At 37.8% G+C, this 27,879-nt stretch overlaps 1 long non-coding RNA gene across 1 annotated transcript in view; it reads right to left on the minus strand.

The window, feature by feature from the left end:
• Positions 1 to 403: 403 nt before the first annotated feature.
• Positions 404 to 27,879, minus strand: part of LOC108712904 — a 29,138-nt gene continuing 1,662 nt past the window's right edge. Inside the window, exons 3-6 of the long non-coding RNA XR_001935072.2 lie at positions 22,039 to 22,154; positions 17,370 to 17,453; positions 10,688 to 10,778; positions 404 to 763 (exon numbers count right to left, since the gene is read on the minus strand). This is a non-coding gene — a long non-coding RNA (uncharacterized LOC108712904). The remainder of the gene's footprint in view (positions 764 to 10,687; positions 10,779 to 17,369; positions 17,454 to 22,038; positions 22,155 to 27,879) is intronic.

The following is a 27,879-nucleotide window of genomic DNA, read 5'->3' on the forward strand; positions in this document are numbered from 1 at the left end:
TGAAAATCCGCTCAGACAACGTTAATTCATTAAAATGCTGAGTTTTGTCGTGGGAGCCGAATGCTGGCGACTTTTTGCTAGCATTACTTCGGCATTTGATAGTGAAGATGTGCTAGCGTTCATTTCTGCCTAGCGAAACTTAGTTAGGGATCTTGCGCTCAGGTCAATATGCATAGGTCGGGAACTTTAAATTTGTATGGACGTCTTTATGTTAAATATTGGTGCATATACTTACAAATTACACCTTTTAAAACACATGACCAGGGAACATTAATAAAGACAATAGAGTTGTTATAATGCCCTACACATGAGCTCACTGTATAGTTAATGTTCCATATGTTAGAAAATGTATGGAGAAAACGGTTTACCAAAAAAAAAATTTTTATATACTTTTGCAGCCTATGAAATAAGGAAAAGACGTCAGCATTTTTTTTGAACTTTGATGCATTTTCCATAGAATATGATGTAACAGAAGATTGAGGAAGATCTATGCACTCCATTGCACTTCACCCAATCTGAGCTGGCAAAGACAAGTCTGGGGAAAAGAGGCAACGTTCAGTAAAATTCACATTTTAGTGAATTTGTGGAGTAATGTCCATTCGCCAGAGCAAATTGTCGCCTGGCGATAGAGTGCAAATGACTTATATCGCCTGTCTCTTTCGCTAGCGAATTGTCCTCTGCGCTCGTTAGTTAGCTGATGTCTCGGTGGGCGGTAATGCTAGCGAATCGACGCTAGCTTTAGCCACTTCGTCCTTTAGTAAATCTGCCCCATGGAGAGAAAGAGAGAGAATGTGACTAGCAGCAAAAATAATCTGATTATCATATATTTTCAGTGTGTACACTACGTGCATCATTATATTATATGCCAGTGTATTAGATTTATGAAATTCAATGACACTGGATGCTGTGCTCATTATGTGGAGCTAATTTTGATCCACATCACGTTTATGTATTTATTATCGGAGGAGGCCATGTTTTTAAGGATTATTATATATTTTTAATGATGTAGTCAATAAATATCTATAACATTATATATATGGGTATTGGCAATACATGATTTACATTTGATCCTGGGTGGATATTAGATATTTATGTTGGACTCTGTTCCGTGTGTCTTTCATATTGTATAAGTATATGGAATAACCACTCGGGGTATTATTTATATTTCAGGACCACAAAATTACCTTGTTGTTTTTCCATATATGGAAATATATATCATTAAAATGTGTCTATACACACGTATATGCACACATATAAAGTCAGCTTCCATCTAGGTAACAAAGCATCTTGCATAACATGAAGATTTTTTTTTTTTTAATGATGAAGGGAAAGACATTTAACTAGAAAGCATATGTGAAAACGTATCGGTCTCAAACTTATCACGCAATGTTTAAAGAAAAAATTAATAACATGCTCTTGTGGCTTACAGAATCAACAGTGCCAAAGTTATACCACTGAAAAGTATGTTTAATTCTTAGAAATAATGCCAGCAAACTTTATCAGAGTGTTCAGGCAGTTTCTGCCAAAAAAGTTCAACTTTAAATAAAACAAAAATAAGACTAACGGGTTGTACATAAGCAAACGATTGTACAATGTGAAGAATGAATGTTGAGCCCATTTTAAGTATTCTCTGTTAAAGAAGTGTTGCACCTTGTCACAGAAAATCACTTCAGTTGCTGCAAACAGTCATCATCATAATTAACAACAGACATCTCTCAGAGTTAAACCTAGCAGGTGTTCTCCTTTTCTGGATTGCTAGTCAAATAAAAAATGTATTTAAAGGAATTGTTCAGTGTAAAAATAAAAACTGGGTAAATAGATAGGCTGTGCAAAATAAAAAATGTTTCTATATAGTTAGTTAGCCAAAAATGTAATGTATAAAGGCTGGAGTGATTTGAAGTATAACATGTCAGTCAGAACACTACTTCCTGCTTTTCAGCTCTCTTGGTTTACACTGACTGGTTACCAGACAGTAACCAATCAGAGACTTGAGGGGGGGCCACATGGGTCACATCTGTTGCTTTTGAATCTGAGCTGAATGCTGAGGATCAATTACAAACTCACTGAACAGAAATGTACCATGTGGCCCCCCTTCAAGTCGCTGACTAGCTCAGAGTTAGGGCTCTTACTCACGAGCGTTTTTACCTGCGCTCTCCTGCTTACCTGGCTGTTTTATTAGACATCTGTTCACTCCAGCCTTTATATATTACATTTTTGGCTAACTAACTATATTAGAAACATTTTTTATTTTGCACAGCCTGTCTATTTACACAGTTTTTATTATCACGCTGAACTATTCCTTTAAGTATAATAAAGCAGCAGACAGTTTCACTTTATGATATAGTATATTGGTTTATATTAACATAAATTTAAATGTGAAGAGAAAGTATCTGCAGAATGATCACAAGCTAAAGGGACACGGTAACTACGCAGAATCGACACCTCTGTGAATTTCAGATGTCACCTCTCTGAAGAGTTACAATGTGCCATTGTGATTGGATTAGTGGAAGAGTTTATATGCCGAGTCCACACCAGTCAGTTGAACTGAAGAAGCTGCTCGGATGAGTAGTGAAACATCTTCAATGATTACTCAGCAAGTCCATTTGTTTTAGAATTACTGTATTACTATATTAGATATACCATGACCTGGATGAATGAAAATCTTCATAGTCACAAGCTAAAGGGAGTTCCAGGGGTTGCCCATGTGCTTCTCCCACCACCACTGAATGCAGTGATTAAGAATTCAGGCAGCACGGTGCAGCTCTTCGTGCTCCATTGTAAAATCTATTCCATGGGGTACAACCTGCAGGGCAATGTGCAACAGTTTTTATCCTTTAAAATGTTCCAATGGCTTTAAAAATGTGACCTAATATCGTTTGTTTAAGCTGAACTGATCTACATTTTCAAACATGCCCAGCTGATTAAACCACTAATATCCATTCCATGCATCCAGAAAATCACATGAAACATTGAAACTAATGACAATATCTGTGCACATACAACCAGCATAAAATATATGCTTTATTTTAAAAACAACTACTTAGCCACATTCAGAAGGAAGAGAGTTTGATAAAAAAAAAAAAAAAAAAAAAAAACACAAGAGCACTTTTCTATGGAGACATACTGAATTAACATAATAAGCGGATGCTTGCTACCAAAGGTACGGTTTATCATCTGAGATTGGGGCCACAAGGATACATCTAATTAAGCGTTTTTCTCCATTTCCTCAACTGATTTTAATGATGGCAGACTGTGATGGAAAGTGTGGATTAGCTGCTATTTGTGGTACTTACCATTGCCATTTCTGTGAGGCAACAGCACCATGGAATTATTGGCAGATGACAACCTAACTGATGCAAAGTTACAGCTATGAATTTTCAGAAAATTATTCTCTAAAACCCCAGACCACAGACCTGTCCCTTGTGTTAAAAGTTTGTACTTTCTAAATTACTCTTTCCCAAACCTGTTGTAAACTTGTAAACCTATAGCAGTACACTGTTAAGCTATTTTTGATCACAATGAAAAAAATCCGCTTCTGCAATGGCATTTCCTTGCTTTTCTCTTAAAGGGGAACTATCGCGAAAATGAAAGTGTAATATTAGCTTCATCATACTAAAATAAGAAACTTTCTAAATATAATCCAATTAAAAATTATTTACCATTTCTGAAATAATCAAGTTTATCTTCACTATTCCTCTCTCGCCATCTGTTTCTCCTCATTCTCTCTTCATTCAGGAGTTGGGTGTCCGATGAATGATCCAATATGTTATAGGGGGCTCCTTTTGCCTAGAAGATGTGTTAGAGCTCACTATTAAAATCACAAGACACCCTATCTCTACATGCAGGATTTGTACAAAAGGCAGATTTTGTTTGTACTGGAATCAGTTATTTGAGTAATCTCTAATACATCTGCTAGGATAGGAGTCCCCCTATACAATATATTGGATCCAACTGTCAATGACTATCTGACACCCAAATGCTGCATGAAGAGAGAATGAGGAGAAACAGATGCAGAATTTTTAATTGATTGTATTTAGGAAGTTTCTTACTTCAGTATGGGGAAGCTTAAATTAAAGTTTTATTTTTGTGATAGTTTCCCTTTAAATAGGAAACCCAACCAACTGTACATTTATTTGGTCCCAAGCTGGATTTTCAATGGATTTGGGAGTTGATTATATCTAGGCAAGCTGGATAGGTCTGTGCTATGGTATATCTCCTAGCAAGGCTAGGAGACCGCTGAGACCGTAGAGAACCCAGTGCATACAAAGTAACTAATTGGCACTGACTGCTGTGCCCACTGTCTTCTGGACTGAGGTCAGATAATGAGTTTAACCCCCATAGCCAAAGTAAGAGATCCTGATGAACATCATACCAGTTATGTGAATAGACCTTGGTTTATCATCAGAACATATGGAGCCTTTACTGCTCCCAAGACTCAAGCTGTGGCAGTATTGGAAACCTTGCTGAATCCATATATACATTCACAATAATATCCAGATTCTATCTATATATATATATATATATATATATATATATATATATATATATATATATATATATACATATACACACACACACATATATATATATATATATATATATATATATATATATATATAATATATATATATATATATATATATATATATATATATATATATATATATATATATATATATATATATATATATATATATATATATATATATACACACACACACACACACATATATATATATATATATATATATATATATATATATATATATATATATATATATATATAATTGCTTGGTGAGGGCAGCACTCCGCCTTTGTAGCATTCCTCGGGTGCACGGTAATAAAATTTGTAAGCATAAAGAAGACCAGCAACACCGAGATTTCTTGTGATGAAGTCAATTTTATGTAGTAAAATCACATGCAAGCCGACGTGACGTTTCGGTCCACACAGGGACCTTTATCAAGGCAACCATGTTAAATCCCAAATGCATTTAAATACCCATAAAACCAAGGTCAAAGAACAGGAAGTGACATCAGTGTCATAAAAAAACAGACAACTTAGGGAAAGAATCAGCATGCATCGTTCAACCATTAGAGCTGCCCTTGACCCAAAACCTAAGAAGGAAACCAAACAGGATATCTCTAAGCAGCCAGTGGCACAACATTGGCTACAAGCAAACCATCCAGCCTCCGCATTCAAGTGTATGCCTATAGACTGTATCCTGGACCCTCCACGTGGTGGTGACATAGACCGGATGCTGCTTCAAAGGGAGGCATTTTGGACTTATGAACTCAATTGTGTTGCCCCAAAGGGCTTGAACAGTTCTCTTGCTTTGAATTGTTTTCTCTAGACACTTCTGTCCCATATGAGCTGTATAATATCCAAGAGGATCACGTATAGATAATGGCTTATATTAATTTGTAATATATGGTATATGGCCTACAATGATGCCCAGCTGTGATTTAGTTGCTTACATCAGTATATCCTGAATGGCTGATTAGTAGTCGTCTCCTGTATTTTCTATCTATGGTGCACTAGATGCACTTTAGGCATTAACATTAATGTAATTTAGGGCCTCAGGATTACGGTTTGTATAATGTATTAGACTTGCCTTTATGGCATCTTGCCTGTTTTTATGGTTTTTTATACACTGCACAGTATATGGAAGTTTTAAATGTAACATTATAACTTTTTCGCAACATAATGGTCACACTCTGCACAGTAGATAAATCTAGATACAGAGTAGTACTTTTTAGCAACAAATAAAACACACACATATTGGTGGCACTACTCCTCTGTATTATATAAGCTACACACGATTTGAGATAAAGTAGCGGTTTTTTATAATATACACTTTGCACATATATATTGGTTTTAATACCTTTTGATATAAGATTTTTAATACACGTTTTATACTGTGGAATTCTTTGTCACCTTTTAATATTTTTGACACTTGACACATACCTCTTAAGAGGTTTTTTTATGACACTGATGTCACTTCCTGTTCTTTGACCTTGGTTTTATGGGTATTTAAATGCATTTGGGATTTAACATGGTTGCCTTGATAAAGGTCCCTGTGTGGACCGAAAACGTCACGTCGGCTTGCATGTGATTTTACTACATAAAATTGACTTCATCACAAGAAATCTCGGTGTTGCTGGTCTTCTTTATGCTTATATATATATATATATATATATATATATATATATATATATATATATATATATATATATATATATATGAAAAGCGTGATATACTATTTCCTGTATTTGACGACGGCTCGAGTGTAAGAGCCGAAACGTTGAATAAACCCATTTAAAAAGTCCTATGAGTGCTGATTTCTTTGAGATAGATATATATATATATATATATATATATATATATATATATATATATATATATATATATATATATATATATATATATATATATATATATATATATATATCTCTCAGATATGGGTGCTTCACAAGTATATTATCCTATATACTACATAGCCTTTGTATAAGTCAGAATTGGCCTCAGCCAATCCATTTACATCAGTTACCACCTTTAATGCATCTATAATTTATATATTGGTTGGATCATACTTACCGTGGCACTGTCCCTTAAGCCATTATAGACTACTGTATATAAGAGTATATATACCAAAGAAATGTATAATATGTCCATTTATATTTGGACGCTAAAGCCAGGTCCAAACCATTGTAATTTTTCCACATATACATACAGTTTGGTTGAAATATTAAACAGTGCCTGTACCAAAATGTATATAACATGTACATTTATATTTGGATATTACAGCCAGCTCCAGAACCACTGAAATGTTTCCACAAATACAAATAGTCTGGTTGTAATATTGAACAGTTACATGACCAAAGAAATGTATAACATGTACATTTATATATTTGGTTATTACGCCAGTTCCAGAACCACTGAAATGTTTCCTCCTACATTCAGTTTTATTGTAATATTAAGCAGCGTCATGACCAAGAAATGTATAACATGTACATGTATATATGGCTATTAAAGCCAGCTCCGGAACCACTGAAATGTTTCCACATATACATTCAGTTTGCTTGTAATATTAAACAGTAGCAGGACCAAAGAAATGTATAACCTGTGCATTCATATATGGTTATTCCATTATGCAGACTGAGAGCACTCTCCCAAAGAGTCAAGAGGCCAGTCTCTCTGCCAATTCCCACTATCCACATACACACATACTGGCTCAACAGTGTTCTGCCCCCTACAGAATTGCCTTAGCTTCTAACTCAGAGAGCAGAGTAAAAGAAGTACATGTTAATTTAACTAACAAAAACGTTATAATAATAGAACAGAGTTATAACACAGAATCTTACCTGATGCTTCTGAAAATCACTCTGTGCTGCTAAGGGAAGCAGTGGGAGGGGAATCTTTATGCTCATTAACTGCACCTGACACTGACCTCCAGAGTAATTATCTAACTACCTACAGCTGCTGTTCACAGAACCTGTAGACCAACCATGTCTGCTCAAAGAACATACAGATCAGTATAGAACATGCAAATTAGCATTGCATTAACACAGCATTACATTAGAATTGCTCATAGAATGTACAGAACAGCTACTGCTCCCCCAGTGGCCAATCTGGCCCATCCATTCTTAAGAGTTAATAGACTCCGGCATCAGGATGGCATTCCCAGCTAAGCCTAGTTCTTAACTGTTAGCAGAACAAAGGCCCCAGGGTTTTTTTTTTTATTACCTCAACATTGGGAAAGACTTGTGAGGGAGGCAGCTGGCTCTGAAACGGATATTCCACCAGAAAAAAGAAAAGAAAATAATACCCCAGTATAGGGGAGAAGGAGGACATAAGGTTCAAGCCACTAACTGAACATTTTGCTAACCCCACTCCCCAATGCAAACCTGGGATTCCAACAGATTAACCTTATCTAACTGCCACCTCCCTCTCCCATCCGTAAAAATCATAAGGGTGTAGGGGCCATACACCCCAATGCCGCTGGACGCATTTTAGACATGCCCAGGTAGGCACGCGGATGGGGGGACATAGCACTTGCCGCCGGACAGGTTATAATCAGGCCGGGAAGGCACATGGATCAAGGACAAACCAGTGATATAAGCCACAGTAACACTGTGCCTACCTGATCCAGATGATGAAGACTTCATACATGAGGTAAAGTGCTTAGGGGGTAAAAGATCACAAAGACCAAAACCCCAGTCCCTAGGACACTTTCCAGCAAGCCCTAATGCTTTCCCAAGGTTAAAAATAGAACTGCTTCTAACAGGAGCAAAAATAAACTGAAGCAGAAGAAAAAAAAGACACCAGATTGGGGGGTGGGGTTGGGCTGTTAAAGCTTTGGGGAGGGTCCTTCTGACAGGAGCACTGGAGCGGGGTCTATCCCATTACGTATGACATGGAGTGGTCCAATGAAAAACAATGTAAATTTGATGGCAAAATGACAAACTTAGTTTTGTCAAGGCCAAGTTTTAGGTAATTTGTGATAAATTGGATGACATTTTTGTGATTGTTTCATGTCAGTGTCCCCAAATATGAAGTGTAGAGTAAGAATAGGGGTCTAAGGAAGAGCCTTGCTCTACCCCAACACAAGGGGAGGATGTGATGAACTGGTACTAGAAGAAGGAATACTAAAGAAAGATGGTGAGAAAGAAAATTAAATCTAGGAAACACCAGTGCCACAGTAGCTGACAGCAAAATATCTAGATTCTAGGAGGTGTGGATGACTGACTGACAATACCAAAGACTTCAGAGAGATTTGAAAGGATGAGTAGTGAGAAGTGACCTTTTGGGGTCACATAGCCATTTAAAGGAGAAGGAAGGGTACCAAAGCAGTTTATTGTCAATAGATTAGCCACAATAGTGCAAGCTATAACACTATTTATTCTGTAGAATGCTTTACCATACTTGAGTAAACAGCTCTAGAAGCTCACTTGGTGTGACATCACATCGTCTGAGTTTCCCTGCTCCCTTATAGCTCTGGGCTCAGATTACAGCAGAGAAGGTAGGAGCAAACTAAGCATGCTCAAGCCCTAGCCCTGGAGGTTTAAACTGAAAACAGGAAGTCTGATACAGAAGCCCATGTGTACACAATAAGTAATAACAGTTTAAAAAAAAAGTGTTTGGATGGGAGACAGATTACTCTGGGCACATTATGGAATTGATGTAGGGTGGCTAAAAAAGGTGGCTATAGACACATTTTCAGTTGAAAGAAAGGAGCAGTGCTGGACAGCAGGTGCAAAAGAGATATGCAGCAGAAACAGAAAATTTGCCGTTGAGAGAGCTGAATAAAAACAAGGTAAGAGTAAGTTGTATTGGAAAGAGTATGAAGGACATAGGAGATCACAGTGTTACTATTTATATTTTTAACTTATTAAACATGTCATTATATAATAGCTTTTTGTTGGATACTAAACAAAACAGTCAATAAACACTGCACATTAGATAAAAGACAAGAGTACAGTTGTTTAGTGCCCTGGATTTGCACTGTGCTATGACTTCCTTCACTGATGTTTAGTTTGCCAGGAACATATCTGGAAAATCATGTTACACAGTTAAGAATGCCAGAGTTGGGAATTCCATGAACAAAAAGAACAAGTTATGTGAGAATGAGTATCAAAGGCGAAAGATGGTGAGTTGTAATAAAAGGGACAGCAAACTCACAGGCTTTATTATCCAATCATTAACCCCGAGAGACATTCAATAGATCTGGGCAATTATTAGTCAGTTTGGCTAATAATGCGTACAGAGAAAATTGGCCACACACTGTTTATAGGCAAATTGTAAAATGTTGGGACAGGCTAGAGCCATTGAAGGACTATTGTAAAAACATATGCAATGAACCAATGATATTTTTTAGCACATATATGGCTATTCATTTATACATTTCTTTCATATCACAGTCTTTGTTGAGGACAATTATCTGTTTAGAAAACTCTTTGTACATTCATGCTGTTCTATATGGCTGATTCTGCCGATTATCAAAACACTTCAAGACATGAAACCCTATTTATAAAACATATAAAATAAGAAACATAAATTCACTACAGTTGCTGAAGCAATGGTATAGATTGCTTCTCTCATTGTTTTATCCAGTTGTTTAATCATTCTGAACTATTTTCTTATTAAGCATCATGTCATTTCTGTTGTTTAATCATAGTACGTTGGGTAACAATTGTTTTTAATATTTTTCCCCGCAAGGATACACATGTCACAGATGTGACGGTTTTGCAGACAGACTTGGGGAAGGCCTGCTTATTATTAAAACAAGATGGCTGCTCAGGGTTTACTTCTGTGTCATTAACCCATTCAGCATATTTTGGATTAATATCTGAACTAGGAAAGAAAAGAGACCCTCAAAATCAGCTGTGGGTTCTGATATAGAGCCCTAACTTAATGGAAGCAGAAGAGGGAATGAATATTGCACTGCCATGTGGATTAAACTTTGGAACAGTCAATCCTATGATTTTAGGCATATAGCAGGAATCTAGTCTTGTGGTTCTGCTGTATAAATAAGATTTGTGGGTTGGAGATCCCAGTTAAAACATACCATAACTGAAACACACACAATTCAAAGTGGTTAAGACTAATTGAAAGCAAATGGGAGGCTAATACGTCCTATTCAGCTCACATTATTTATAATGAGTATGTTTTACGATGAATAACCCTTACCTGAATTCCTTTCAGTCTGCACAGAAAGTAGTTGTGCCATAAAGGCTTAGTTTTATCAATCTTGATGCCATTAACATTTACAGAGATGTCCCTGTAAAAAAAAACGATAATCCATGGTATCAGTTACACAATGGACGTAATTGAATATAAAGTTATTTGCTGCCACCTCCTGGTCATGAGAGATACTGTACATAGTGATATGGTAAATTGAAGACAGACCACAAAATCAAAGATTGATTTATAAAACAGATTTGGAATTCTGTGCTTTGATGTTAAATTACTGTACAACATGCACAAAAAGAAAACATCTCTCAACAAAATAAGTGGACCTGATTTTAATTTTGCAAGGGAAAAGTTATTTTTAACTTGGAGTCGCATGACTTCAGAAAACCTTTACAAAAAAGTGGTTACAGTCAGGTTTACCAAAGAAAAGTCAAACGAACTTTGCTGTGTCGTCTTTTTGTCTTTTTTCTTACAGAGTACTCTCACATATTGAAGATTTTTTCTTGCTTGCAGGTGACTGCAGTCAATAAAATAGTTTTGTGTCGTTTGTATCTGCATTTTTGAACTAATCAAATATTTATGTGGTACAACTTATTGCAAGAAGTATCACTGACATTCAAACAGCAAATAAAAAGGAACTAGCAATTCCTTAGGCTATAATTTGTAGGATGGTGTTGGGTTGACAGATATAATGGGACTCAGATAAATTGACGTGTAAACTATATTGATATAACAGGATTGGTGGTGACAAATAAAGACTGACCCACAAAATGTGATTAAAATTTCAAGTGCATCACCTAGCCTTTTGTGGATGGCTAGGTGGTAGGATGATTACATGCCAGTTCTGCCTGCCCCTCATGAATACAGCTTTACCAAATGCTGCCAGTGCTGTATTCATGGGGCACACAGGTATTTGATCTTAATGATGCAATTCAGAAAGATAAAAAGCACAATATGTGTGCAAATAACATGGCAGCTTGGGCCTTTTTCACTTTGCACCCTGTAGTTTAGCCCTTGGGGGGCTAGGTGGTGGGATGACTATATGCCAAGTTATAGAATGATTAGTTCTTAGCAACTTTTTATTTGGTCTTAAATTTTTATTTGTTATAGTTATTGAACTATATACCTTCTTTTTCTGGCTTTTTCCAGCTTTCAAATAGAGGTCTCTAACCTCAGCAGCCAAAAACAATTGCTCTACAAGGATACAATGTTACTATTGTTACTTTTTGTTACTTATCTTTCTATTCAGGTCCTCTCCTATTCATCTTCCAGTCTCTCATTATGCCAGTAGCCATCCATCATGCTGCCCCCCTGTACCAGCAAGCCCAGCAGCCATCCATCATACAGCCCTCCAGCAGCCATCATATTGCCCCCAATCTTTACCTGTGCCAGCAGCAGCCAAAAATCTGATCACATCATATTGCCCCCAAGTATTTATGTACCTGTGCCAGCGCCCAGCCCAATCTGTACCGGGCTGTGCCAGCAGGAAGCTTCACACTTTCACAGTAATATAAAGAATGTCTTCAGTTCAGTGCAACTGTGCAAGGCTGAGAGCAGCAAGCGCGAGCCACACCAAGTAGGCCGCCAGCTCTCTGCCACCCAACTGCATCAGTGAAGTCATTGACGCGTATACGCACGCCGCGCTGCACTGCCACACCGCACAGAAGGAGCTGTTTATTGCAGCCAAGAGGAGAAGGTGAAGGAGGGGGATTCCATCCTACTGAGTAACCATGATTACTGAAGCAAATTATTAAATAAACGCTTGGAAAAAAGCAGTGAGCACCAACCATCTGTTTTTTTGGTGTGCTATTAATGTGGACATGGTCTTGCGGAAACATGGGTGTGGTTTAAAGTGGGTGTGGTCTAAAACAGGGAGTGGCTAACACTGGCTTCCGTTATTGGCCCTTCACCATATAGATTAGAAAAATTCCGGCCCTCTGTACCATATAAATTGGACAGCACTGACCTAGAATATTTAGTGAATGTGCAAGTTATTGAACTCCTGGGTAATAGTGACCATAATGTGATCTCATTTAATGTCTGGAGCAAAAAACAATTATACACTGGGGCAACAAAGACCATGAATTACAGAAAAGCTAATTTTAACTCTTTACAGGCTGCCATTCAGAGCATAGACTGAGGCATTATGTTTCTGCTAAAAACATAGATCATTTAAATCATTACTGTTCTTAATTTTTTTACCTTAATGGGAAAAATTTTTTTTTCAAAATGAATCAGTTAATAGTGCTGCTCCAGCAGAATTCTGCACTGAAATCCATTTCTCAAAAGAGCAAACAGATTTTTTATATTCAATTTTGAAAACTGACATGGGGCTAGACATTTTTTCAATTTCGCAGCTGCCCCCAGTCATGTGACTTGTGCCTGCACTTTAGGAGAGAAATGCTTTCTGGCAGGCTGCTGTTTTTCCTTCTCAATGTAACTGAATGTGTCTCAGTGGGACATGGGTTTTTACTATTGAGTGCTGTTCTTAGATCTACCAGGGAGCTGTTATCTTGTGTTAGGGAACTGTTATCTGGTTACCTTCCCATTGTTCTTTTGTTTGGCTGCTGGGGGGGGGGGAAAGGGGAGGGGGGTGATATCACTCCAACTTGCAGTACAGCAGTAAAGAGTGATTGAAGTTTATCAGAGCACAAGTCACATGACTTGGGGCAGCTGGGAAATTGACAATATGTCTAGCCCCATGTCAGATTTCAAAATTGAATATAAAAAAATCTGTTTGCTCTTTTGAGAAATGAATGTCAGTGTAGAATTCTGCTGGAGCAGCTCTATTAACTGATTCATTTTGAAAAAAACATGTTTTCCCATGACAGTATCCCTTTAATAAGTAAACATAGAAACACCAAGAACCACCCTATGGGGAGGGTACCCCCAAAAAAATTTACACTATTTTTCATACTATCACACTTATAAAAGTAAAAAACGCCAGCATTTTTTGGGACTTAGAAAAAATTTCAACTATTTTTGGACAAACTCCTATCTATTGTATCGAACTTCGAAGTAAAGTCTGGCGCAAGAGGTAACGTTCAGTAAAATGCGCAAGTTGATGAATTAGCGTAGTTACGTCCCTTCGCCATAGCGCAACTTCGCCTGGCGTAAGGGTGTGAAGTAGCGCTAGAGTAGGTCCACTTCGCTAGCGAATTTACGCCAGCACCCGTTAGCAAATCGGCAAAGTAACTTAATGATGTCACGCTGGCGAATTTGCGCTAGCCGCTTCACGCTTTAGTAAATTTGCCCCTATGCGGCTTAATACAGAAGTAAAGGAATTAATAGGAAAGAAGGGAACAGAAAAAATTACAAGTCTCTAAGGGCAGAAGCTGAATTTAATGAATATAAATATAATAAATGTAAAATATAAATTAATAGTAAATAGATGCCCCTTTAATTAATGGTACCAATATGGTTGTGAGGTAAATGTGCTAAATCAGTTTTTTTCTTCAGTGTATACAACAGAGGACTCCAAGTTCCAAGACCCACCTTATAGCTGCACTGTTGGCTGAGCTCAATCTAGTCAGTGGTTGACCACGACACCAGGACCAGATGGAATACACCATTGGGAACTAAGAAAGCTTAGTTCAGCTTTAGACAGGCCTCTTTTTCTGGTTTTCTCAGGCTCTTTCATCTGGTTTGGTACCTATGGATTGGCGGAAAGCGGTTGTGAATCCTATATTTTAAAAAAGGGATTACAATCTCAGCCTGGAAATTATATTGAGTTGATACATTTCTCAGCAGTGTCTCTGGAGTATTAGCAACTATTGTATTAATTCTAACAACTGCCTTTAATGAAACCCAGAGATTCTGCTCAGCAGGGCTAAAGATAACAAATGTATCAACTAAATGTATTAATTTAGAACAATTTAGAGAGTCGGCGACCCCCTCCCAGAGATGCTTTTGAAGGTAAAAAATGTAACTTTTCACTTCAATATAAGAAACACTGTCACACTTGAAAATAAAAATATTGGAAAAAGCCTTTATTTCTGGTGAACTATCTGAAATCAACTGAACTGAAAAAATTGTTTGAAGGTGAACAACCCATTTAATGACTTAAGGGAGTGCATTGTAAGTAATGTATCAATCTAAGTTATGTATCAATGTTTGCAGATGCCACAAAACTATGCAGCTCAATTCATTGCATATAGGAAGTGGAAGCCTTGCAACAGGATCTTAACAAACTGTCATTCTGGGAGGCTAAGTGGCAGATGGGATTCAATGTCGATAAATGTGAGGTCATGCACCTGGGATGTAAAAATATCCAAGCTACTTATACCCTTAATGGGACTGCACTAGGCAAATCCATAATGGAAAAGGGCCTTGTAGATATTAAACTTGGCTGTCAGTAGTAACAAGGTATTGAACTGTGTTAAAGGAAAACTATACCCCCCAAACAATGTAGAAAAAGATATTGCATAAAACAGCTCCTATGTAAAACCCTGCTTCATGTAAATAAACCATTTTCATAATAATATACTTTTCTTGTAGTATGTGCCATTGGGTAATCATAAATAGAAAATAAGGTCCGCCCCCTAGGATCGTACGATTGACTGTGCACACAAACACAGGGCCGCCATCAGGGGGGGACAGGGGGGGGCCAAGCGTACCATGCTGCCCGGCAGCGCTGCATTTTTTGAAGATCCGGGCCCCCCTTACGAGCGCCCGAGCCGTACTTAAAGAGACAGTTTTGACTTTTTTTCACTGCCCGTTATAGGATCATTATTGTGAGTTCCTGGTGCTTCTGAGCTAATTATCTGTCTGTTTTCGGATACCTGTTGTGACCCCTGCCTGCCTTTGACAATTCTGACTTCTGTAATTCTGACCCTGCCTGGTAACCGACTCTCCTGTATCCGTATACCTTCTGATTGATCTCCTGGTTTGACCCTTGCCTGTCTGACTCCGCTTGTATTCTGCCTGCACCAATCCAGCCTGATTTGACAACACTTTCCGTCTACGCCTTGTACTGTGACCTTCTGCCCAAAAGACTTTTGCTTTACCGTCATGCCCCTTTGCTCGTCCAGAACCCTTCGCTTGGCACCTCTCTTAATAAGACCTGGCGGCATCCGATTAGCCAAGGGTTCCTCCCAAAGTGAAAGGCGGCTGTTAAAGGCAGAAGCAAGAGCCGAGAACAGGATGCTTAGCATAGGTTCTGGATTTAGGGTGCCGACAGTGACATGGACCCCTAAACGTATGCAAGGAAGATAAGTGTGGCAAAATGCACGGACCCCCAATAAACTGTTAATCAGCACAATGGAACTCACTGTATCAACTGCTTATACATAGTAACATGTTTATTTGCACACACAGGGCCTTGGATCCTAGGATTTGTGGGAGGAGGGTGTTAATTTTACACTTTACAGAGCTCTGGTAAGGCCCCATCTAGAATATGCTGAACAGTTTTGTTCGCATTTGTGCGCTCAAATGGGGCATTATTGTATTGGAGAGAGTAAAGAGAAGGGCAAATACGTTGGTAATAGGTATGGAAAATATTAGTTATGAGAAAAGACTGGCCAAGTTGCGGATGTTCACTGGCCGATGTTGGGGATGTATTTCTTGGCCCAGTGCTGCCTACTATGCTTTGAAACGGATGGGCTAAAATTTTGGAACAGGAAAATAAACCACATAGAACTAAAATTATAATAATGAATAATCTAATTGTTTCTGCTTAAATTTCACTGTATTCTATTTTTTCTTTGTCTCTTACAATCCGTGAGTTCATGATGTTGATGGAATATGGCATCTTCATTCAGAGAAATATTCAGATGTTTTACATACTGAGTACAATGTAGATTTGCGGTTTACACAAGCAATTTCAACATCTGGAAATCTGGATTTTGTTTTAGCTTTCCAGTTGCTGTCCCCCTGTTATTTCAACCTATTGAATCAATAAGCACTTTAGAACAGGAGAAAAAAAACAAGAGTGTAAATTGAAACAGTCCTGCAATACTGATGCTGTATTGCCCACATAGTAGCTAATTTTTCCGCTGCTAGAGGTTAGTTTGTAAGGTAAGCTCTGGATCTTAAAATACTTACAGTAATTTAACACTGCCACTCTAGTATCATTGCACATTTACTAATGGTCGAATATCGAGGGTCGATATTCGACCGTCAAAATAAATATCGAAGTTGAAGGATTTACCGCAATTCCTTCGATCAACCGAACGAAGGAAAAATCGATTAAATAGAACGATTTTAATCCATCGTTTGAACGATTTTTCTTCGATCAGAAATTTGTTAGAAAGCCTATGGTGACCTTCCCCATAGGCTAACATTGATGTTCGGTAGGTTTTAGGTGGCGAAGTAGTTGGTCGAAGTTTTTTTTTTAAAGAGACAGTACTTTGAATATTGAATGGTCGAATAGTCTAACGATTTTTAGTTCGAATCGTTCAATTTGAAGTCGGAGTCGAAGGTCGGAGTAGCCAATTCGATGGTCGAAGTAGCCAAAAAAAAACATTCGAAATTCGAAGTATTTTTTCTTCTATTCCTTCACTCGAGCTAAGTAAATGTGCCCCTACATGTTTCAGGCTAGGCCCTTTATCAAGTGTCACAGTCTACCTTTTCTTAAAATTACCTGCACAGAAGTTTTAAGTACATTTCAAGTTTTAATATGAAAACACAAAAATACAACAAATGACATGTACATGCACACATAAGTATATATATATTTTACCAATTAAGTTGACCCCTTCTGGTGCTCGGGCATAAAATGAAGGCACTGAACCATATTTCCAACATTTCCTTTAACTTCAACAACCTGTTGAATTACACAAAAATATTGATTAAGTGAAAAGATTTTGTTTTTATTTTACAAGCATGTTCCATTTTATTTTCTATGTTGCTATTAATAATACAGTTTTATTAGGGAAAGTGTTATTAAAAACAACTTGTAAGGCTACAGTCATACTGGGCTGAGCCTCTGCTCAGAATCAGCGTTTATGCTTGAATCAGTACTCTCCTGTCCCCAGTGTCGGACTGGGACACCAGGGGCCAACCCAAAAACCTTTGACATGGGGCCCACCAATTAATCTTAGACCAGGGGCCCACCCTTAGTACTATTTTTCTTCCTCTTCTCAACCTCTATTCTCCTAGTCTCTTTTCTTTACATATTATACTCTATTTTTCCATCTATTTAGCCTCTTTGTTCTCATAGAAATAGGGAATGGCCATGAAATAGGCCAAATGTTTAGCAGCATGAGGGTCCACTGACACCTGGGCCCACCAGGACTTTTCATGGTATCCCAGTGGGCCAGTCCGACACTGCCTGTCCCTGTACCTGGTGCAGACTAAATTGCATGAGTATACATGCAATACATGCCAACTACTAGGCCGACACAGTGGTTGCAGGCAAAGTAGATCACGGATTCAAGTGTAGGGGTTGATTCGCAGGATAAAAATCTGCTCTGTCTGGCTATAGCCTTAAAACATCAACATCTAAGAAACAGTAACAGTAGAGTCTCTGGAAGCAATGTTGATACAAATAATATAAAAAAAAATTTTGTGGAAAAGCTTTAAGTAACAACCACTGAATTCTAAAGCAGGCTAAAACATTATTTGCCTGAATACATAAAGACAAATATAACATTTGGTGAAATATCAATAATCGTCTGGGATAGGGCCTTCCATTCAATGAAAGCAAATCATAAAGGGAAAATATAACCCCCATTTTAATATTAACTTATTCATTTGGGCTTATGTAGAATACCACAAATTATTTGGATTATTATTTGGAATATTTGTACAAAACCCAGCACAGATCATGATATCTTCCAATTGTAAATGGGACATCTGCCATTGACTTCTAAATGACCTAGGCAGGTTTGAGATGGAGTACTTTTTTATTCAAACTTTTAACAGCATCTGGGTTTAAAAAATTTGAGATTTTTTTCTCTTTAAAACTCCAACCAGTAAAAAAATGGAGTTTAGTAAATAACCCTGTGTGTTTGCCAGTTCCCCACCCCCCTAGACTCTAATTGTAAGAAAACCCATCCTTCACCTTGTTCCATTGTAAAGTGATGTATTCTGGGACTTGAAGTGCCTCTGCATCCCCAATAACAAGCAGAGAGACTTCAAGTTCCAGAATTTATCACTACCCATTGGAACATGGGCTTGCATTACACTTTCGGCATATGGATTTTGGGAAATAGCTTGTTGTAGTATCATGGATTCCTTCAACCTATGAAAGGAACAGACTGGGTACAAGTCAAAAATATGAGATGTGGATGTGGTATTGGGAGTGTTGAAAGAGTAGTATGGGACAAAGCTACATCAGGATTTAAAAGTCATATGACACCTGTAACACAATCTGCTAAAACATCACTGTAATTTGGCATTTATAAGAGTCAGACCAGGTAAGACAGGCTTGGTATAATATAGAATATTGCTTTGTGCCCTTAAAGGGACAACTTGTTCCCCTTTTACATAATATTTAAATAAATAGATTGCCTTTTGTCTATTGAGAACTAAATATAGTGGGTGTAAGAAATCAGAGAACGTCTATATTTTTATAAAATATATAACATTTCTTCTCTTTTTTGTCTATTGTCTTAAATTACAAGACATTTTGGTTTTTGTTTCTTGCACCAAACAGGGCAAAGTCTGAAATTTAAAGTCATGTCACATTTACAGTAAGTCTTGCTCATAAGAGCAATAACAATACAATATACCAATAACAACAATAAGTCAGCAGTCCACTGAGAAGCTCTCTGTATAATGAGCTGCTCCTTATCTGAAAGTGTAACAAAGATAGCAGCAAGGTGGAGAGGAGGGGTTTGTTCATATAAAATTCTCAGTGTACTGGTGACTTTTTTTTTTTTTATTGGGCTTGTACAAAGAGAAATTAAATGTGATTATATTTCAGATTTTGCCCTGTTCAATGCAAGAAATTATAATAAATAGATTAACGCAAGCTCTATTCATTGAATTAATGTTGAAAAAGGGGGTATACTGTCACTTTAATCCTGGTAGTCTCGGGTATTGGAATATACTTTCTGTATGTTATACATGTTACTGAAGAGAATGTAGAAAGAATAACTTTTTATTGTATGTTGCCCAGATATGCTCATTTGGCAAAGTCATCAGTAGTCCATCTCTCATTGATATGTCCACCTTTAGGTGGTCAATCGAATCATCATTGTTGTTATGCTGGCAGTGGATCAAGGACCCATCAATGATGCGGTCATCAATCAGACAGGTAAATCAAAGCAAGGTTCCCATTCACAGGCAGCTAAGCTTCTGAATTGGCCTAAGGGGTTCAAATGGGCATCTTAAAACTTCCTGTGTATAGCAGTAAACATTTCATATACATTTCTAATGGGAGTAACAGTTGTAATGTTCACTGTATGAATAAAGATAATAAATAATTCAATCAATCCCAGTTTTAGCTGAAACCAGTTTAATAAATGTTTGAGTAGTGTTCACACAACAACATACTCCAGTGTTTCTAGCCTGTAGCTCACAACTGCATTATAAAAGCAAAATGACCAATGTACACATCCTATTTGACCAGACCAGGTATTTTACTTATGTGTACCAATAGCACTCACATATTTCACTTACATGATCCTTTTTTATGCAGCTGAATCATAATCAAAACCAGCTTGTCTTATAGAAACATATTCATGATTTGTCACCTAAGTATTCCCATAATTTAAACATTATTGATAGGCTTATCAGCAGTTACATGACATAGGGCAACAAACTGCTTAGGGGAGTACTAAGTAACTGTGATCTTATTACATGTAGATTTAACTTAAGAACAATAAGCGATGAAAGAAGTAATCAGACTTTGCACATTTGCCAAAGAAATGTGTTTTTGATCAGCTGTGGTTAATATGTTATGGATATTTTTTGCTTAGGTCCTGGGGAGACCACACCATTTGCCTAGCCAAGAAGAAAATCTCTAATGGTGCAGCATTTATTAACAGATATACAGTCAATAAAAGTAAGGTCCATACATTATCAGACGAATGCTTGCTCTGTATGTAAAGATCTCATTTTTGAGGTGTTTCTTACTAGTTTATTAAAGGGGAACTATTGCGAAGCTTCAGCATGCAGAAATAAGACGTTTTCTAAATATAATTTTGAGGTGTTTCTTACTAGTTTATTAAAGGGGAACTATTGCGAAGCTTCAGCATGCTGAAATAAGAAGTTTTCTAAATATAATTAAAAATTCTGTACTGGTTCTGAAATAATTAAGTTTATCTTCACTATTCCTCTCTCAGCATCTGTTTCTCTTCATTCTTTCTGCATTCAGGAGTTGGGTGTCAGACATTTAGATCCAATATATTTTATTGGGGGCTTCTTTTGCCTAGAAGATGTATTAAGAGCTCACTCTGTTAAAATCACCAGACATCATGTCTCTCAACATGCAGAATTTGTGCAAAAGGCAGTTATTTTGTTAGATTTTGTTTTTAATGGAATCAGTTATTTGAGTGAGCTCTAATTCACCTGCTAGAAAAGGAAGCCCCCCCCATAAGATATATTGAATCTAATGGTCAATGATTATCTGACACCCAACTGCTGCATGAAGAGAGAATGAAGAGAAACAGATGCTGAGGGATAGTGAAGATAAACTTGATTATTTCAGAAACATCGCAGAATATTTAATTGATTGTAATTAGAACGTTTCTTATTTCAGTGTGATGCAGCTTATACAAAATTTTCATTTTCACAGTAGTTCCCCTTTAACAACCTTTTTCCTGTTGGATAAAAGGCCTATAATTAAAAAGTTCCATAGTCATGGTTCAAGACATTATAACATTCTGAATATGAATGGTACACCTTAATCCTGTTCTCTGCATGATTCTTTTGCATATTACCAGGCATAATCTCAATGGCACATTGTGTAGGTATTTGAGAGTCACAGGAAAAGATTGGGTATTACAAGAAATATCAGTTTACCCTTATTTAACTGCTGTACCAGTCTGCCAGCTGCTCTGAGCAATCTGCAGAATAGTAATTAAAAAGCTGTGGTTGGGTACAAGAGATATCATTATATTATTTTTGTGCACAATGTTCACCTAGAATGAGTTTAGAAGCACGTCACTCAAGGCGGCAAAATCGTTTCAGAGCCAAAGGAAATGTACCATTCCTGGCACTGTGCAGTCAAATTATGACAGGAAAGGAATAAAAGAGGCCTGTATAAGAAGAAACGATTTGTTTTTAATTGTTATTCTAGCCTTTAAAGGGACTGATCCAAATGCAGTGGCAACTTCATGCAAAAATATTCTACTTCAAAAACAAACAAAAAAAACAAGAAATGTTTTATAAAACCCTAGGGATTCACTTACAAAAACATATAAAATTCCAAATAAAAACATGAAACATCAATTATGACTTACAGAGTGAGCCTTTTCTTCTAGCCAACGCCCAATATCAGACATTTTAGCAACAGTTAACATCCAATCTACTTAACATTCATTTATGGGACGCTGTGTGACGCAAGTGCACATCAAGCCTGCAAACCAAGGAGACCAATTATTATCTTTTTTAACATTTTATGTTTATTAGAACACGTTCTAAACAAATCAAGTAGTACAACATAAACATGTCTTTCCTAGGAGACCTTGTTTAACAAAGTAAGAAAAACAAGTTGCAATCAATAAAAGCAGGGAGGGAAATGGTCATTTATCTTGTATACATCTGTTCAGTCAGCAGGTTCATATTCACAAATCTCATTGTATCAAGTATCATTTTACTTCCCAGTGCCAATAAATGTTGACCAAAGGAACTCAACTGCTTAGATGTTTAATCCACTCTTCTTGAATCAAGAGTTTACTATGATTAAGGAGACAAGGCTGTGCTGAGTATTTCATTAGTAGGAATGTGTTAAAGTAAAACATGTGCGGGGGAGTCTGGAAACTGGAATATATGAGCAAATAATGAGAACCTGAAATTTTTTAATTGTTGTACAAGACCAGAAAATATAGAACAATATGCCAGTGAAATCTATTGGTTTTAGGGAGAATTCCTTGGAGTTCCTAAAGCTCGTGCCAGCATTTTGTAGTCTGAATGCTGTTTTTTATTTTGAATATTTGTACTGAATAGTAACTTTTTTATGAGGCCTGAAGAATTCTCCTGTTGTAGCCCCATGTTCAATTCTCTCATCCACAATTTAATGATTGGAATGTTTAAAGCATCTTGGGGCATAAGGATACAGGTATAAAAATGATAAAATGTGTGCTTAGATAGGGATAAGAGATGTGCAATACATGTTCAAAACTACTACAGCATCCTGTATTAAAAAAAATGGCGTATAAGAAGTGGGCTTTCTGGGGTTAAAACTAGTACTAAAGGTAACATATACAGTCTGTAAGTGTCCCTTTTCTAGTTTGAGCATCTTTTGCAGAAGGGGATGCTGGTTATTAAAATCAGGTGTAAGGAAAAAAGGGTACAAAATCCCATACAGATGATTTCTAACCATATCCCACACTAGTTTGTTGTAGAAGCAAAAGTTTATGTATTTTCATAAGATGGATGTTATCTATCAAGAGGAAATGTATGAAGGGCATATAAACTGATTATATTTATCCAGAGTTTATTGTCAAGAAGTGCTCTTCAACACACCGTTTCAAATGGAGAGCTTACCCTAATCATTCAGAATTGATTACTTGCTTTATTATTGTATAAGGTATTTATTTGTATTACACACATCTTGTAAAAATTTAATTTCTTTATTTTAGAAACATGAGAGTAGAAAGTCAGCATTAGTGTTCCAATAGTGGCAGTCTACTTTGTAATACGTCAGCAGCTTTATTTGCAGCAGAACCTACACAGATTTATTTTCTAATTCGAGAATCCCTGTTACCTTAACCTGTGTATCAGAGTAATAAATATTATCAAGAGTAATTGAACTGTATTCACTATAGTAGAAGTGGCAGAAAATACTCCACACATGCAAAATAGAGTGTTTGATACACTATGGTGCATATGATGTACATCTGCTCTATCTACACAACTCAGGAAGGTGGAAGGGTGCAGAAATGATGCATGCAATACACAGACATTAAGGGGCACATTTACTTAGGGTCGAATATCGAGGGTTAATTAACCCTCGATATTCGACCATTGAAGTAAAATCCAAAAAGCAATTTGTTTGTTCGAACTATCGTAGGAAAAATCGATTAAATCCTTCTAATCGAACGATTTTAATTCATCGATCGAACGATTTTCCTTCGATAAAAAAATACTTAGAAAGCCCATAGGGACCTTCCCCATAGACTAACATTGTACCTCGGTAGGTTTTAGGTGGCGAAGTAGGTGGTCGAAGTTTTTTTTTAAAGAGACAGTACTTCGACTATCTAATGGTCGAATAGTCGAACGATTTTTAGTTTGAATCGTTCGAATCGAAGTTGTAGTCGAAGGTCGAAGTAGCCAATTCGATGGTCGAAGTAGCCAAAAAAATACTTCGAAATTCGAAGTACTTTTTTATTCTATTCCTTCACTCGAGCTAAGTAAATGTGCCCCATACTGTATGCACTGCAGTATTCTGAAAGTATCACTCTACACAATTGCATTAAAAAGGGTTACTCTAGCCAGAAAATGGAGATCTCCCTGAAAAGTGATCCACCAGCACAAAATCTTATGAATCTGATGAAAACTGTTAACTGCACTAACATATTTTTTACAGCCACACATCTAACTAGCTATGAAGTACATCCCCAAGTCGTGCCTAGTCTTATTTTGTATGATAATGTCCAAGGACCTCTTCTACTTTACCTGTCATTCTCTGTCAGATGTACCCAGCAAGTCGGCGGCGTTTCTCAATGGAAACCCTTATAGCACCTACCGGATAGGACATTTGTTATATTTTGAACATGTGATCCTACTGTTTCACCGCTTTGCTGTGGTTGGCAAGTGACAGGCTGCCAACTCTTCAGGGACCTGCAATTTAATCCCCGGGGTTGCCAACTCGTAATGTAGGATTGGTACAGCTTTCAACTGCTACCTTAGACTTTGGGGGAGTTTAATCTGCCCCTAGATGTTTGTGCGGGGGTGAAGTGGGTTCACTGTTCTTGATTCTTATGTGGTGGAGAAGTAACTGATCCTCTGTGGAGTTTTGGGGGGTCACTGTGCCTCTAAATATTGTAGGGTTTGGGGGTTACTGTGCCTCTGGATGCTTGTGTGGTGGGAGGGTCACTGTGCTTATGGACTTTCGGGGGGTTACTGTGCCTCTGGATGCTTGTGGGGTGAGGATCATTTTGCCTCTTAAACACGGTTACTGTGCCTCTGAATATTCATGGGCTGGGGAGGTTACCGTGCCACTGGATGCCTGGGGGTAGAGGGTTACTGTGCCACTGGATGTCTGGAGGTAGGGGGTCGCTGTGCCTCTTGAAACTAGGGGGGTGCACTGTTCCTCTGGATGTTCTGGGGTCACTGTGCCTCTAGATGCTGGTGGGCTGGGAGTCATTGGATGCTTGTGAGGGTGTGGTCTCTGTGCCTCTGGATCTTTGTGGGGTCACTGTGGCACTGGTTGCTTGTGGGGTCAGGTGGTCGCTGTACCTGTGATGCTTGTAGGGGGTCACTGTGCCTGACTTTTGGGGGGTTGCTGTGCCTCTGGATGCTTATGGGGGGTCACTGTGCCTCAGGATCTTTATGGGATTTGGGGGTCAATGCACCTCTTGAAACGGGGGGGGGGGGGAATTCCTGTGCCTCTAGATGCTTGTGGGGGAATCACTTTTGGGGGTTACTGTGCGTTTGAATTCTTGTGATGTGGGGGTCACTGTGCCTCTGGATGTTCGTTGGCTGGGGGGATCGCTGTGCCTCTTGAAAATAGGGTGGGATACTCTGTCTCTGGATGTTCATTGGGTTTGGGGGTTATTGTGCTGCTCGATGCTCAAGGGGGGTCACTGTAACTCTGGATGTTTGTGGGCTGGGGCTCACTGTGCCTCTCAAAACGGGGGGGGGGGGTCACTGTGCCTCTAGATCCTTGTGGAGTTACCCCGTCCTCGCCACAGGTAAGAGAGCAGCTGGGGAGGAGGGGGTTTTCTTATTAGCTATTTAGGAAACAAACACCACAGTCCAGGCCCCCTTGCAACTGCGGGGTCTGGTCACACCCAGTGTCGGACTCCACGAAAATACCCGCTGGGCCAGACCCCCTCTCCCAGCAGTCCAGGAGGGCCCTGGCCCCCCCAGTCTGACCTTGGTTACAGCACTGGTTTTAAATGTAGTGCTGTGTGTGTAGCATTAGGCATGTAATTACCTTTTCTAGGGTTTCTTTTCACATAAGCTACATATGCATTCATACTCCATCAAGTGTCTGTTTGTGGTATTGCACCACTCTGTAAATACTTCTAGAATGGGAAATGCTATTTTGTAGTTTATTTAAGCTATATCAAGCAAAAACTAAAGATTCTGCTTGACATCTGCTTAAATAACTGCCCTATTTCTCTGTTGTTTCTCCAAACTTTCTCTGTTTTCACTTCCACAACATTGCCCTAACCTGATTATCATATCTCTCCAACTACAGTGCTACGCAATATGTTGGCGCTATATAAATACATGTTAATAACTATATTTTTTTTGTTGCCAACAAATGTTTTTCCGTGCACAAAACAGCACGTGTGTGACCGTCCCATACAAAATACAATTTAAAACTCACTGTACTTAAATTACTTTCTGCCTTCAACATTGTAACCTTTAGTTTAACAAGCTTTCTCATTTCTGATACTGAACAGACCTGCAGAATTATATTCATCTCTCATCACTGCACTTCTGCTACTGCAGGTTGTTGGTAGTTTTCTGGTTATCTATTTGGTTCAGGATTTGCTGCATTCTACATGTCCTGATTTGCAATGCCCATATTAACTCAGTTCCCTGTAAACCAGGAAAACATACAGATTCTCCCATAATAGCTAAAATACCTTTGGGTCCCCTATCCTTCTTGAATCCAATAGCTTCATATCAGCTGCCACAATTCATTACAACTTGCAGAACATGAATCATCTACTGTTTTGTAAGAAAAAAAAGTGATTCATGGAAAAGTAGGTAAGCTGGTAAATATGGAAAAATAATGTGCAGCAAATACTTACAACACATTCGTTTTTCGTGAGACTGATCAGCCCACCCACTCAGGAATGGAGCTGTTAACATGATGTTGCAGCATATATTAAACTTTCATGAGTACAGAATATTTATACTGTTGAATGCTATCTACTGTGGGAACCAGCAATGTCAAGCTATGTTATTAAACCCGTTTTAACACTAAATTGTATAAAATATCCACCATTTAAATTGACATTTTTGTTACAGACTCTGCAATAGAGTCTGTGTATTTATGACAGGAGGGTTGTAGCAGTAATGGGCAAATTCAACAAAAGGTTTTGCAAGAAAACCCCTTTACCACAGGTCTTTTTCAGCTATAATGTATCAATCATAATGCTATGTCAGTAGCACACTGACTGATATCCTTCTGGGGAAGGTTAAATGATGAATGGATCTATGTTTCCCGTGTTCCTATTTGGTAATTGCTGTTAAGGGGGCGGTGGAATGGTGAGAGTCTTACATTACAAATATCTTAAAATCATTACACTACTACATATTATTTGCTAAGGGGCAAATTCCCCAAAAATAAACCCTAAAATAAAAAATACCCTAAAATTTACCGTGGCCAGCAACAAGAGCAAGATTACATCCATATATATTTACAATGCACAATGATGGAGAATTTGACCCACTGTATAATTTGCACTATAGTGCTGGTCTAGAAAACCCCTCTTCTGCAAAAGAGATACTGACATCAGAAAATAAACTTTTTTTTTATATTTATCTATCATAACATTGTGTTTGAATGCTATTTATAATTTTGCCATAACAAGATTTGCCTGATGCTTTTACATTACCTTTCTTACCCCCATGTTCCTCTATGAGGGGGCTGCCATATTTGTTCAGCAGTATTCCATTAGCATTAGAAACTCTAACTGACAAGTTAAAAAGTGACAGTCAGGTTGGCAAAACAGACAGGTTTAGGAACTTCAAGCAAAAATTACTTACAAAAGCAGACCTATCAGTCTAAAACGATCAGTATAACTTATATGTGTATTTTAATGTAGATTAATGTGTTTTTTGTGTCAGTATCACTTTAACCAATATACAAGAATCCCTTAGCACTCAAATAATCCCGTAGTGCAGTAGGTGATTTTAATCAGCCCATATACATATGCAAAAAAGGACATATCCTAGTA

This window comes from Xenopus laevis, chromosome 3S (genome assembly GCF_017654675.1).
Source record: "Xenopus laevis strain J_2021 chromosome 3S, Xenopus_laevis_v10.1, whole genome shotgun sequence".
In the NCBI taxonomy this organism is placed as follows: Eukaryota; Metazoa; Chordata; class Amphibia; order Anura; family Pipidae; genus Xenopus; species Xenopus laevis.